Source organism: Helianthus annuus, chromosome 8 (assembly GCF_002127325.2).
Source record: "Helianthus annuus cultivar XRQ/B chromosome 8, HanXRQr2.0-SUNRISE, whole genome shotgun sequence".
In the NCBI taxonomy this organism is placed as follows: domain Eukaryota; kingdom Viridiplantae; phylum Streptophyta; class Magnoliopsida; order Asterales; family Asteraceae; genus Helianthus; species Helianthus annuus.
In genome coordinates this window covers 15,543,143-15,556,557 of record NC_035440.2, presented here as the reverse complement: position 1 = coordinate 15,556,557, position 13,415 = coordinate 15,543,143, and the positions used below count along the sequence as shown (strand labels likewise).

Here is a 13,415-nt window from a genome sequence, read left to right as displayed (position 1 = left end):
GAGTGGTCATGGGTCGACTGGGAGGATTTATGCGATTGATTTCATGAAACTATACTTGGGTTTTGAAACAGTTTAACTTCGTTTACTATTTGCTTCCGCTTAACTTATTGATTTTCGTTTAAACTTGTTGAAGATGTTTTTTAATAATGGGGATTTTATTTATAACTTGTATGGGTTCAATGTAATTGGTGGCTCGTTATTGGTATGTCACACGCCTAACAGGGACACTCCCTATGTGGCAATTTGGGGGTGTGACAGTTTGGTATCAGAGCCATTGGTTATAGTGAACTTGGTTTTAAAACGTTTTCATAAAACCAGACTATAACCGAACAGTACCGAAATCGACCATGACACTCAGCTCCAGACTGCAAGGTTCGTTTCTCGTTTACTATAGCATAGTATATCTATCTAGTGTTTGCTTATGAATAACATCACACGTGAATGCACACTTAGCACTGCAGTATGAACTTCTATGTTACCAACCCATGTTACGTGTTTTAAGAGTGCGACTCTTCTTGAACTTTCCTGATCTATGTTGTGGCGTCATCTGTCTTATTGCTAGAATTCGGGGAACCTTTTAGCGCGAGTTAAGAGGCACTGAGATAAGCATGCAAATTGCCTTATTATTATGGGTGCACACATAATAATAATGTGGGGTGCATGTGAGTCCCAGTGAGGCTTAACGAGTGTGAGAAGGGTTCTGCTCTGTTAATTGATGTTATGTTAGAACTCAGCAGTCTATAGGAGTCATAGTAGTGATTGTCTCATACTCGAACATGATCTTTTCACTCCTATCTGAATCCTTACGAATCTCGATGCTATCGAGTATCACTGGATCACACATCTGAACGCCTAGCGAATTGTGTAGAATGTTAGGTGCTAGTACGAACGTCCCTGAGTTGGATGGCTCAGCGTCAAATGATTAGACTATACTTTCCTCACTTATCTTTGTTTGCCGGAACTTAGCGTGTTGACGCCTTAGATCCCGAAGTGCGATCACTTCTGCAACACTCTCGCGACATACCGTGTATTACTCAGCCAACTTACAAGAACGATGGACAAGATGGTAAACGTAGTACCTTACCGACTTCAGCATTTGAACGACCCTAGTTACCGGCAATGAACAACAGCGATTTGACCCCAATCAAATCCTTAACCCCAGCCAGCAGCGCGTGGGAGTCGACCCTTACGAACCAATCGGGACAAAATCGATGACGACTGACTGTAGAGCGGACTGTGTAACCACCCGCACCATTAGCAGTGCCTTAGGACGTGGCACGGAATGCGAAAAGATGGACCTTGTTGGTGAAAGGACGCAGGACACCGTTGCAGGCAACAATCGCGGAAACAACAAGGTACTCGTGATCGTAGCTTACAGCATGGAAACGAAGGTGACTTCGACAAGGATTGACTGTGTTAGTCAAGGTGACGACAATCAAGGGAACGGCGGTAGTACTGGAACTTCTCGCGACAAAAACAACACTGGAAATGAAGCTCATGGAAGGACATTTAGTATTGGCATAGGCTATACCAGGCGTAATAGCAACACGATAGCTTGGATGGGTAGCTATTCGCTTCGTCTCCGATCTGTTTTCACTGATGTTTCTTGAAACCAAACTTGTTGTGGCAGCAACGGATGGCAAGTCAAATGAAATCTCATATGTCCGCTGGGATGTAAACTCGACTTTGTGGGACAATTATTCGATGTCAACCTTCCTTCCACTACCCATGATGGTTCGAATCAAAGTCCCAGCTATACGCCTATGCAACACGAGAGAGTGATGACTTACGTAATGGTGATACGAAGAGGAACTGCACGACATACAATCTGCGGTGGAAGCCGTAGTCTTTGGATTTAAATTGGAGGCATTACTTGGACGGTACCAAATGCACTACCTAGACCGTTCACAAGGGCCTCCCGTATACCCTTGTTTCGAAGGAGCTAAGCATGTAATGACATCACTGGATGGAGCTATTGGACGAATACGACCGTGAAACCTAGACGTGCACAAGCTTTGCAGCCTACTATCGACTCTAACATACCTGATCAGACTCGCCTTGCTCAAACTGAAGAACTGAAGGAAGGGAAACGAATATAAACCTCATTATACGGCAACCTTAGGGAACTGGTGCAGGCGAAGCACATGGGCCTCGATATCCTATTCACCTGAATTTTGATAGGATGCATTGAAACCTGAAGACCATATGTGGGTGACCGGGCCTGAAGGCCCAGATAGCCACGCATGGGAACGAAGTTTGACATGTGGAAAGTCAAGGTAGGATATTAGCAACCAGAAACACATATGTGGAAATGAGAACCTAGTCACAGATCCAGGATTTGTACTTGAACCCCTTGGGAAGCTGTTAAGCTTAAGAAATAGTGGAAATTTGCGGTGGGAGAACGCAAAGATCAGGTGAAGCTCTGTTATCCCCGATTGTTCAACGGTGGGACCAACTTTCGATATCCTTGGCGAATTTCGGGACGAAATTCCCTTTTAAGTTGGGGATGATGTGGCACCCCACTGACCTAGCAATCCTGTTTTTACAATTTGGTTTACGTAGTGCCTGTGCAGTACCTGGATGATTAGTGATTGTGTGTAATGCCTGACTGTTATCTGTGTAGTGTTACATATAGCTTAATTAGGGTTTCTATCGCTTCACTCTTTTATGCTTACTTGTCAAATTTCGGGACGAAATTTCTTTCAAGTTGGGGATGATGTGACAACTCGGATACTTTAGGGTAGCATTACTTAAACTCCACAATATTTGGCGTGTATCTTTACATTCGATTGCTCTTATATTACGATCATACGAGGCGTGGTGGATTTCACTCGTACATCACTAAAGATTTATGTGTGCTTATTATCTATTCAGGGAACCGTTAAACACTTTTATGTGTCATTTAACCAATTTAGAAAACTAACCTATCGGGCCGCGAGTTACTTGGGTTACTCGATACATTTGTGCCTGAGGCCACACCCCTCTTATTAATCTTTAGGCTCACATAACTGAGGCCCAACCCAAACTTGCATACACATATTTATGTCATAATCTTACATGGATCAAGGGAAGCCCAAGAAGGAAATATGGGAGTTGGGCTGGCCACTGTTAAAGTGGTTTATATGCACACACATATAATAATTTTATACGTGACCCTCATAAGATAATAATCACATAACCACAAACCCTAAACACCCTATTGCGTGCATTGAAGTCGACGATCAGCCCCTCCCTTCGAAATCCCTTTTCTTTCCTTGGAACTCATCTCTTGTACGAAGTTCTAATCATCATCGGGTAAGTCAGATATCTCGGCTCTAATTATGTGTTTATACATGTGTGATTACTTGTGGTAATGAGGATTACATCTATATGTTGATTGGTGATTTAGATATTATATTATGCATGATATGTGAGTTAATGTATGCAAAAGTGGCTATTCATTAATCGATCAGATTTGTTTTACATATATTCATGCAAATTCTGTGCTAATGCTAAGATGTGAAGTTAATAATAATATTATTGAACTGACATGTAAACTTGGTAGGATAAACAATACATGATGTCACAAATGGTTGTGGTCCAATGGTTGTATAATGCATGATGTCATAAATGGTTGTGGTCCAATAAGATTAAAGTGGTTATAATATTGGTGATTGATCTAATATAAATAACTTCAAAAAGGAATTGGCGGCTGTATGTGGGATTGGAGTCTTGATGTACTCAAAACATGTGCACATCATAATTATATGTTATGTCACATTAGTCAAAGACATTAATGACATGCACAAGATGTAGGAATATGAGTAAGGGCACGTGAAGCATTAAAAGGTGGTTAAAAGTCCTAATTGTAATCATCTCATCATGCATTTGAAGGGATCGAGATAGTTGGTCGGCTATTAGGGATTAAGGATGAGTCATATGATGCCAATCATGATGTCTAATATGTTAAATGGAACCAATAAATTATGTGTACTAACATTACAAATAAATGAGATATGGAGTAGGTTTAGTAACATTATCATTAATTGCTGCATGATGCTTCATAGGAAACAGAGAAGTCAGATAGAATATGTAACAACCGGATATGTTGAGTGGGCCTTGATAACTAGCGGGCTACTTAAGGTATCGGGCTACTCACTTCCTGTTTTGTGCTTTGTGTAAGATATGGGCTGCACTTGTTAAGCGCTTGGGTCCGGGTAAACACAACAGATCCAATTGCATACTTGGTTGGGCTTTATGTAGTCTAAATTCTACATGGGTCGGTATGCACTAGCAAAGGGTATGGAAGGTTATTTGTGAATCTAGTTAATATAGTAAGTTGAATTAAGAAGTACTGGATTTGGGATGCGAAAGGGACAAGGGTTGAGTGGGCCGGGTAACAACATCAGGAGACTTGGATTGTAAATAAGGGGCCACACAGTACCAGGTTGATCATATGATGGGTTGTACACATCTTAATTATATTGGGCCGCACGATTAGACATTTGGGGCCGGATACATGGGACGGGTTTGGCGCGTTAATTGGGCTACGTGCTTCGGTTTGGCCTTGTCCATTATGTGGATACGTTAGGAGATGTACACTAAAAGGTGCTATTGAATTATGGTTTTGTGAAACATGTATATTAGTGTATGGATGATCGGAATACGTGTATGGCTATGTGTTTTATGTATACATTAATTGTGTAATGTGAACGAAGATTGTGTGATCAATATGTTTCCGAAACTGATTGTTAGTGATAAATCCATTAGGATCTGGTTGACTAAGTTGGACGGATAACATAGCATAACATACCGAGCAAACCAAAGGTGAGTTCATTTCTCTTGAGCATGCGTCCCGGTGGTTGGGACAGTCAGTGGGTATCCTGGGAGGGATAAGTCTTTTGGGTAAAAACGGGAATGTTGGATAATATACTCTTCCTATCACCTTTAAAGTCCCTCCGTGTTGTTTGGTTACCAGGAAGGTAACATGGTATTAGTTAGTAGCGCTACTTAGGTTTGGCAACCTCACCCCGTATCTGGGAGGACGGGTGTTGAACTAATGACCTAGTCATGACCAATGCTTTGATAGGAGCATTGGAGAAAGGGCAAAATAATCAGAAGCCGTCTTGTATTGGGGTATTATCAACATTGTTTTCAACATTACTTTCGGAATTAAATTCAATGGATTAACTAAACACTTGGTAACCAACGTTTTGTAAAACTATGAACTCACCAGCGTTGTCTGATACACTTGTTGCATGCTCGCAGGTCGTTAGGTATCTTGGAATTGGGGAACTTGCTGTCTGGAGTAGCTGGAGTGGTCATGGGTCGACTGGGAGGATTTATGCGATTGATTTCATGAAACTATACTTGGGTTTTGAAACAGTTTAACTTCGTTTACTATTTGCTTCCGCTTAACTTATTGATTTTCGTTTAAACTTGTTGAAGATGTTTTTTAATAATGGGGATTTTATTTATAACTTGTATGGGTTCAATGTAATTGGTGGCTCGTTATTGGTATGTCACACGCCTAACAGGGACACTCCCTATGTGGCAATTTGGGGGTGTGACAACAACAATATTGTTTAAACAATTATTCCAAAATTAAACACGATGTGATTTGTAACTTGAATTTGGTGTCAACGTTTCAGACAAGCTTGTTATGTTATTTTCAATCATAAAATTTATGGATGAACATCTACTGTTTTTATTATATAGCATTGTTATGAGTGAATGCTATGGTATTAAGAAGTCACACCAATAATCACGCTTCCGCAAAAGTCAGGGTGTGACACGTTGCAGCTTTGACGAAGCTTGAGCTTGTTAATCGTTCAAACTTCGAAGGAGCTACATTGTTCGAGCGCAAGATAAAGTTTAACAAAAGGTCAGGATAGAAAGATGAATCGGACAAGCCTCAGTTTCCTATTTATCAGCAGATTAAGTTCACTTTAGATCCAGCAACCAACACGGCGCGTTACAAGCTTGTGTATCAGCCCGCGAAGGATATGGACAAGATCCCATTGATGCCGTTGAAGCAGAACTTTCTCAATGATATGAGGTTGTGGTGTTACGATCCGGATACGCATGAAGCGGTGATTGTATTTAATGGCGATCGTGAGAATTTTCGAATGTTGGATCTGATGTGGATCGTAAACATGTCCGCGGCCAACATCAACAAGCTATATCGGCACCATATTTTCTACGACGACAAGGACGCGCATCAAGCATTGCGATTTCAGTGCGTCGCTTGCTTCTACTGCTATGCTATCGTGGAATTCATGCCCGCAGTTCGTGGTCCGAGAAACACTGAAGACGGAAGATTGAAGACCAAAGACAGTAACAGACAAGGGGGAGTTTGTTGGTGCACTATTTTGTGTATGTCACTAGTCTTAGTTTACGATGTATTTTGTACGGTCTTTTATAATTATCGAGTCTCTAATTCGTCGTCGACCAAGTCGGATATCCTCCTATCCAACTTGTGTCCAACAAGTTTGTCTCAGTTTGTTATGTATATTAAATGAACTATGCATGTTGCATGATATGGTCTTTATGTTTGTGTGTGTTTATAAGGTTTGGCTGCAAACTGTAAACTGTATAACAGTTTGCAGCCAAACAGCTTATGCAGCCATCGACGAAACTCACTTAGAGTTTCGTCGAACACTACATGACGAGACCCCCAAATGGTCAAAACTCATAGTTTCGCCGTGAACAGTGACAAAACTCCTAGAGTTTCGCCAGCTGTGGAGTTTCGTCAGGCCCACATGAAGTTTCTTCAAGCCCATTGATGTTTCGTCGAGTTATGGGCTTGGGCTGCTATATAAACACTTCATAGTTTCACTTTGAAACCATGAGAGCATAACCTGTCTATAAGCTTTGTGTCAAACTGTGTGTGTATCCGTTTGAACATTGTTCTCATCCTCTTAATCAATTGACTGTGATTCACTGGTTATATTGTATTGTTATTATTTGTGTTTAGTTTGACACCGTCACTGGGATTCCGCACTAGTGACCGTGTTTGTGATAAACAAGGATTAGGTTTCGTTAATCGATCCTCCGAGAATCGGGACCTACCCTCAACTCTCATGTTTTTATTGCTATGTTTTTGTTATTTATGAACTTTCAAATTTACCTTTTTCTAACTTTGTACTCCTAAATTAAGTGCTTTGACTTGTAATCTAAAAATGTTTGACCCAATAACACCTACACTAGCATATCATGCTGTTTGAATAGATACACAAATGATTTTCCAGACAAAGCACACATGTATACATTGATGTACAGATCGATATTACTAAAAAGTGTTGAATAAAGTATCATGCACTACGCCTCGATCCACGTCAGCTGTGACACGCTTATTGCCTGCTGTAGTGTTTTTCAGTCGGCTGTTTACTTTGTTTACTCAGTTGATGCGCTGTTATTCAGTCAGTTTTCAAACCAGCTCTCTCTTATATAACTGATGAGTAATTGTTAGACCAGATTGGTTTTGTTTTAATACATTTAATTTGTTTAATGCAATAGTTTCATTACACCATAACTAGCAAGTCATAAACTGTTTCAGTGCAATATAAATAGTTTTTTTGCAAGATTAAGTTACATATCCGTTTTCTCTCTATGTGGCGATAAAATGAACATTTCGGCTCATTTCTAAGAAACAAAGAAATGAGGCAAGAATAGAGAGAAGTCTATCTCCATACTTCTTCTCTGGATGTTGTACTTGGAAGAAAAACACAAATAGACAAGATATATTGTTTAAGGTAAATGAAAATGTGACCTGATCAAAGGTGGAAGCGTAAACAATTTATTAAGTGCACACTAGTCACAAGAAGCGGAGCTTTATAGAGCTTGAAATATTATCTGAACACCAGACTTTGGGCGAAGTGTGATATGCTGATATGGTGCATGGACATAGTTTGGTGACAGAGTGAATCTGTAATGTTGTAAGATCATCGAGAGGGTTATCTTTGATTCATTTATCGCGAAATTGTTGCCTACACAGATTCGTGGTCCATAACCAAAAGGGAGGAATGCTCCTGGATTGCTGTTAACGACATTGGCAACCCCTTCAGAGAATCTTTCTGGTTTGAAGAGATGAGCATCTTCTCCCCATGTTCCACGGTCTTGATGAAATGGTAATGCCGGTATTTGCAAATTTAAGTTTGGTGGAAGAACCAGATCTCCAACATGCGTTTCCTTCTGAACTTTTCGGGTTGTGGATATTCCAGGAGGGTATAGGCGTAGTGTCTCATTGATTATCATGCTCATCTGTATGATACGAGAAAAACACACAATTACCAAAAAGAAAATAAGAATTAAAGAAATGAGATTGTTAGATCAATAATCTTACTTTCTTGAGTCTTGGTATTCCTTCTGAAGATGGGTTTTGATTACCAAATACTTGTTGAACCTCCTCGCGTGCTTTCTCTTGCCATTCGGTGTGGATTCCCAGAAGAAGAGTAGCCCACGTGAGCAAAATAGAGATCGTTCCGTGGCCAGCAATGTAAAATGTTCTGCATTCATCAATAATATCCTGTATGGAAAGCCTATAACTGTCATTGACATCATGATGCGAATTCAAAGTATTCCGAGGTAATCAGTCGTGGAGTTGTCTTCATCTCCTGAAACCATCATATTTTCTCTGTTTCTTATCATCTTTGTAATGATATCTTGAATGCCGGCTAACAGTTTGTCGGTTTCTAAATCCTCTTTATCTTTAAACAACATCCTGTGAAGATCTCAACATTAATATCATTTTATGAGTTTTGTAATCGTCTATATACGATAAGGTAGATTTACCCAAAACCAGGAAGCCTAATTTTGGACAACTGTTTGGCAGCCAACCCAATTAACGCCCCCTGCTTCTGGAATATTTGCTTCCCCTCCTCATAATTACTTCCAAACACGATCTTTGAGATGACTTCCGATGTCATTGTTAAGAACTCTTCATGGACATCTTTCTCTTTGGTTCCAGCATCTTTCCACCGTTTTAGCATCATGTCAACGCTTTCAACCATTGTTGGAACCATGTTCTATAGCCAAACAAACAAGAAAAATGAGTTTGGTTGTCCCTAAAAGATTTCTTGTTTTGTTTCGAAACAAGTGTCCTTTCCCATATTCAGGAAATCCGATGGATCAAGTATACTTTGGAACTAATATTGTTTTACGTATACTAATCCCAACACATAAATTCATGCATAATCTTGTTCTCTAGGAACTAATGATCCTGTATTGAGCATGCTTATTAGTATTTAAACACATATGTATGCACAAGAATATGTTCTTGTATATGTGCACATAAGACATGCATATAAGTAAACTCTCATGACATGTTTTGACTATGACTTTGATATTTTTAATACTACATGAAGACAAATGAAGAGGGTAATCTGTATATACATATTAGTTTCATTATAAATTTCATTAAAATTTAATATTTTCTTTCTCCAATAGATTTTCTTGACTCAATAACAACTCATACCAACACATGTTCATGACTCGGTGGCTTGACTCGTAGTGACTCCATAATAATTCCCTGATAAATTGTTGTTTGTACGAACTTACTTTCAACCTTTCACCATTGAAAGCGTGAGTTGCTAATTTTCGCTGTGTTGCCCATTTTTCACCTTGAGAAAAAAACCAGACCACCTCCAAATATCTTTTTAAATGCAGGTCCCGTGCCTTGTATCCTCGTCGTAAGCTCTCAGACACTCATTATTTGTTTTAGGAGCTCCGGTTCTGTGACAACTAATTCAGGTTGAGGACCTTGCCAATAAAGAAAATTCTTCCCTGTATCAAAACAGACATGTAAAACACCTGTGGCGCGTATATTAACGCACGCGTTGAATGAACCATGAACAATACTAACCGTATATGTGCAACCATGAATCAAAGTGAGGTTGAATTCGTGGAAATATGTCGTGTGATATGTCCATGGGAAAGCTCGTGGATTGCTTTATCATGATGGAAATTTCCTTCATGTTGCCATAGATAAAACTGTAAGGAGGTCCGCGTATTCCTTGTGAACTTATTACACGATTTATGCGCATTGGAACCCACCAAAATTTGTGAAAGAATTTGAATAGAGCTAAGAGGACTATAGAACATAGTAGGCTTATCAAAACTCTCAAGAAAGTCACCATTTTGGTAACCGAAGATCTGCAGTGTGAAAATTTATGTGCATATGATGAGTATTATAAAGACATTAAGCTACTGTTTTTTAATCTTTGTGGTTACATCCTGATGACAATAATGTAGCCATTTGACGATAGTATTGTTTAATCATTCCTGTTTGGAAAAGTATGAAATATACATTTTTTTATGCAAATGTAGCTATTTAATATGAAGCCATTTGATACTTGAAATAATTAAGTTTATAAGTTGGCTTCCTTGTCACATACGCATCATAACCACTGAGAATAACTTTGCATTTTGATGGGCACTTTCAGTGGTTAATGGTTGGTTTGGTTCAATCTAGATGGCCCCGTCTCGCTATTCATTTTAACTTGGGGGTTCAAAAAGAAATTGTTGAGGCGCAAAATAAACTGGTCGATGTATAGTGTTGGTTCTATACAAAAGAGTTGTGGCTACTGTCCGAAGGCCACTTCAATCAGTTCAGAAACGATTTGCAATGTTTCTATCCAATATTTATAAGTGTTTATTTCAGAAGGACGTGATTGCTCACAAACCATCATGGATTAACCTATATATGCAGTTACCCCCTTGTTGGAACTGGTTAAGATCGGAACCAGACTAACTAAAAAGCCAGTTAGAACCGGAACCAGTTACGACTTCTGTTGATAGATAAGGTTTGGGCTTTAAAACCGTTTTATGCACCTTTATACTCCTCTATACACAAACGCTTTTGGCAATGTTTTGAAAATAGGACCAGTTATCGAATCGACTGCACTATTGCTTATTGGTTGGTCTGATAGAAAAACCATACGCCATCATAGTTAATAATAAAAAATAATGAAATATTACATGAATTTTAAAGACTATATTGGTTATGCATAAGAAAAATCTAATATATCCTTCAAAGACAAAAAAAAACAAGAATAATAAAAGATCTTTTAAGGAGAAAATAAATCAAAGTAGTTGAGAGTGTAATTCAACTATCTAGAAATAAAATATTAACATCTTAAATTAGTTTATAAAGACTATTATATGTGTGCAGTAGTTGTCTCAAGTCAGATCTCATTTTATATATGTGTGTGTATGTGTTATAAAAGAGTTTATATAATTTGGATGTTGAGAAATATAACACTATCAACATTCTTTCATATACTTATGCATATGAAAGAACGAGTGTGATGTGTGGATTTGGCTAATTGACTAAAAAACGTTGTTTCAGTTTTGTCCTCATCCTATGATTGTGACTAGCCCAAAGCTCCCAAGCTCCCTGGGGGTGGTATCTCATGCCCATTAGACTTGGTCTAACAACAGCTAATAACTGCCCACGGCTAAAAGTTCCATTGGTTCAGTTAAAAATTAGTTACCTAATTTGATGTGGTCACAACTGTACCAAACTTTTAGTGGCTAGTTGATTGTATCATTGTTTGAATTGTCAAAAGAAAACTATATTTATTTTTTATTACATGAGAAAAATGATCGGATAGTCCATGTGGTTTACTCCATTTTCACCTTTAGTCCCTAACTTTCTAAAATTAAAGCTATAGTCCCCAACTTTTGCAATTTCGTTCCCGGATAGTCAGTCCCAAGTGTGGATGGAGGTTAGTTTTTGGTGTTAAGCGAGTGTGAAATGACCTAAATACCCTTATTAATAAGAGTAAATTATAAGTTTTGTCCTTTATGTTTACATCAAACTGCAGGCGCTGTCCTTTTGGCCAAAAGTTTACAGGCGGTGTCCTTAACTGTGACAACTCGAGTTTCCGACTTTCACTTTCGCATTTAATGCACATTGACTTTGACTGTTTAGTCGTTTGACTTGTTTGACTTGTAACTGTACACATTGTGATATGTTAAGACGTATTGTGATTATTGCATATGTGTTTGTGTTTGTTGTTATAGCATGTAACTTGTTTGGAAACTTAAACTATTTAAGCCTTGTATAATGAAGTGCCACTCACCATGCACAACCCGACGAAACACAAGTGTGTTTCGCCATACGTTTCTCCGACGAAACAAGTGTGTGATTCGTCACACATATCTCGACGAAACAAAGCTGTTTCGCCAAGCCCAGTTACGCCGAAGCCCATCACGGCCCAGAACGTTAATTTGTGTATATTAGCGTGTAACGACTTTTGTTTCACACCTTCGGCAAATAAGAAACCCTAAGAGTTCTCTCCACTGTGCGACGGCAACAACCGTCGTTCACCATCATCTCTACCTCTTGAATCCCTGTTTGTTCAACTCAAATCGGTCGGTGTAAATCCTATCGTGTGAATATCTGTTTATTGATGTTCTTATGTGTTTAACTAGGGTTTGTAAACTACATGAATTCAGATGTATGGTGTCGTATACATGTGATGATTGTTCCTGAATGCTTTACGTCTCTGTGGTATTTAGTCGTTGTTGGTTTTGTATGCTATCAGTAGTATTTCGATTAAAAGAGCATGATCATCGGGTCCGCGTATGTCATTATTTAGGGTCATCTCATGATCTAGGATTCATGCTAGAGATGAGTTATTATAATACGAATTGGTTAACGTTTTCCATATGAACGATAAATACTGGGTGATTACTGTATTGTTTCAATGGTTGGATAATGATGCTATGCTAAATGATTTCTGCATGATTGCTGTTTAGATGATGACAGCAACTAGGGTTTTCTATGTTAATCTTTGTAACTGATATGATGACGACGTAACTGAATTAATGACGAAACCAACTCACGACGAAACAGATCCGACGAAACAAATGCGTTTCGTCGGAACCCGTCACGACGAATCAAATGTGGGTTTCGCCAAGGGTGTCAACGACGAAAACAGTGGTGTTTCGTCAAAGCGGCTTAACGACGAAACAAAGGGGTGTTTCATCGGACAGATAACTTGCACAGTAACTTGATTTAACTCTGTTAGAAGTTAACTGGATTTATTAACTGCCGTTAAGTTATACGCATGACTTGTATGATATTGGATACGTGTTTAGTATTACTAGCTGAGCAATTGATTCATTACCCACTGTGATTATACCTATGCGTGAACAACATGAATATAAACTGATTATGCATACGTGCGTACTTTAGGACGTGATTGATTAACTGTGAGCACATACTTTGCATACCGAGCAAACCAAGGTGAGTTCACACTCTTACCAAGGCATGGGATTCCCGGGGTTGGGAATGGGTGTTGAATGATTTCTCGTACTTAACTGTTATCGGATTTACATACAATAGGCCTCGGGAGAGGAAGGTTATTGATAAGATATTGCTAGACTAGTGATACATATACTTCTCTTCGCACACACACCGGGAATGGCTG

The 13,415-nt window shown here is 39.0% G+C and overlaps 1 pseudogene; it reads right to left on the bottom strand.

The window, feature by feature from the left end:
• Positions 1-7,700: 7,700 nt before the first annotated feature.
• On the bottom strand, positions 7,701-10,115 carry LOC110872192 (annotated as a pseudogene).
• Positions 10,116-13,415: the final 3,300 nt, after the last annotated feature.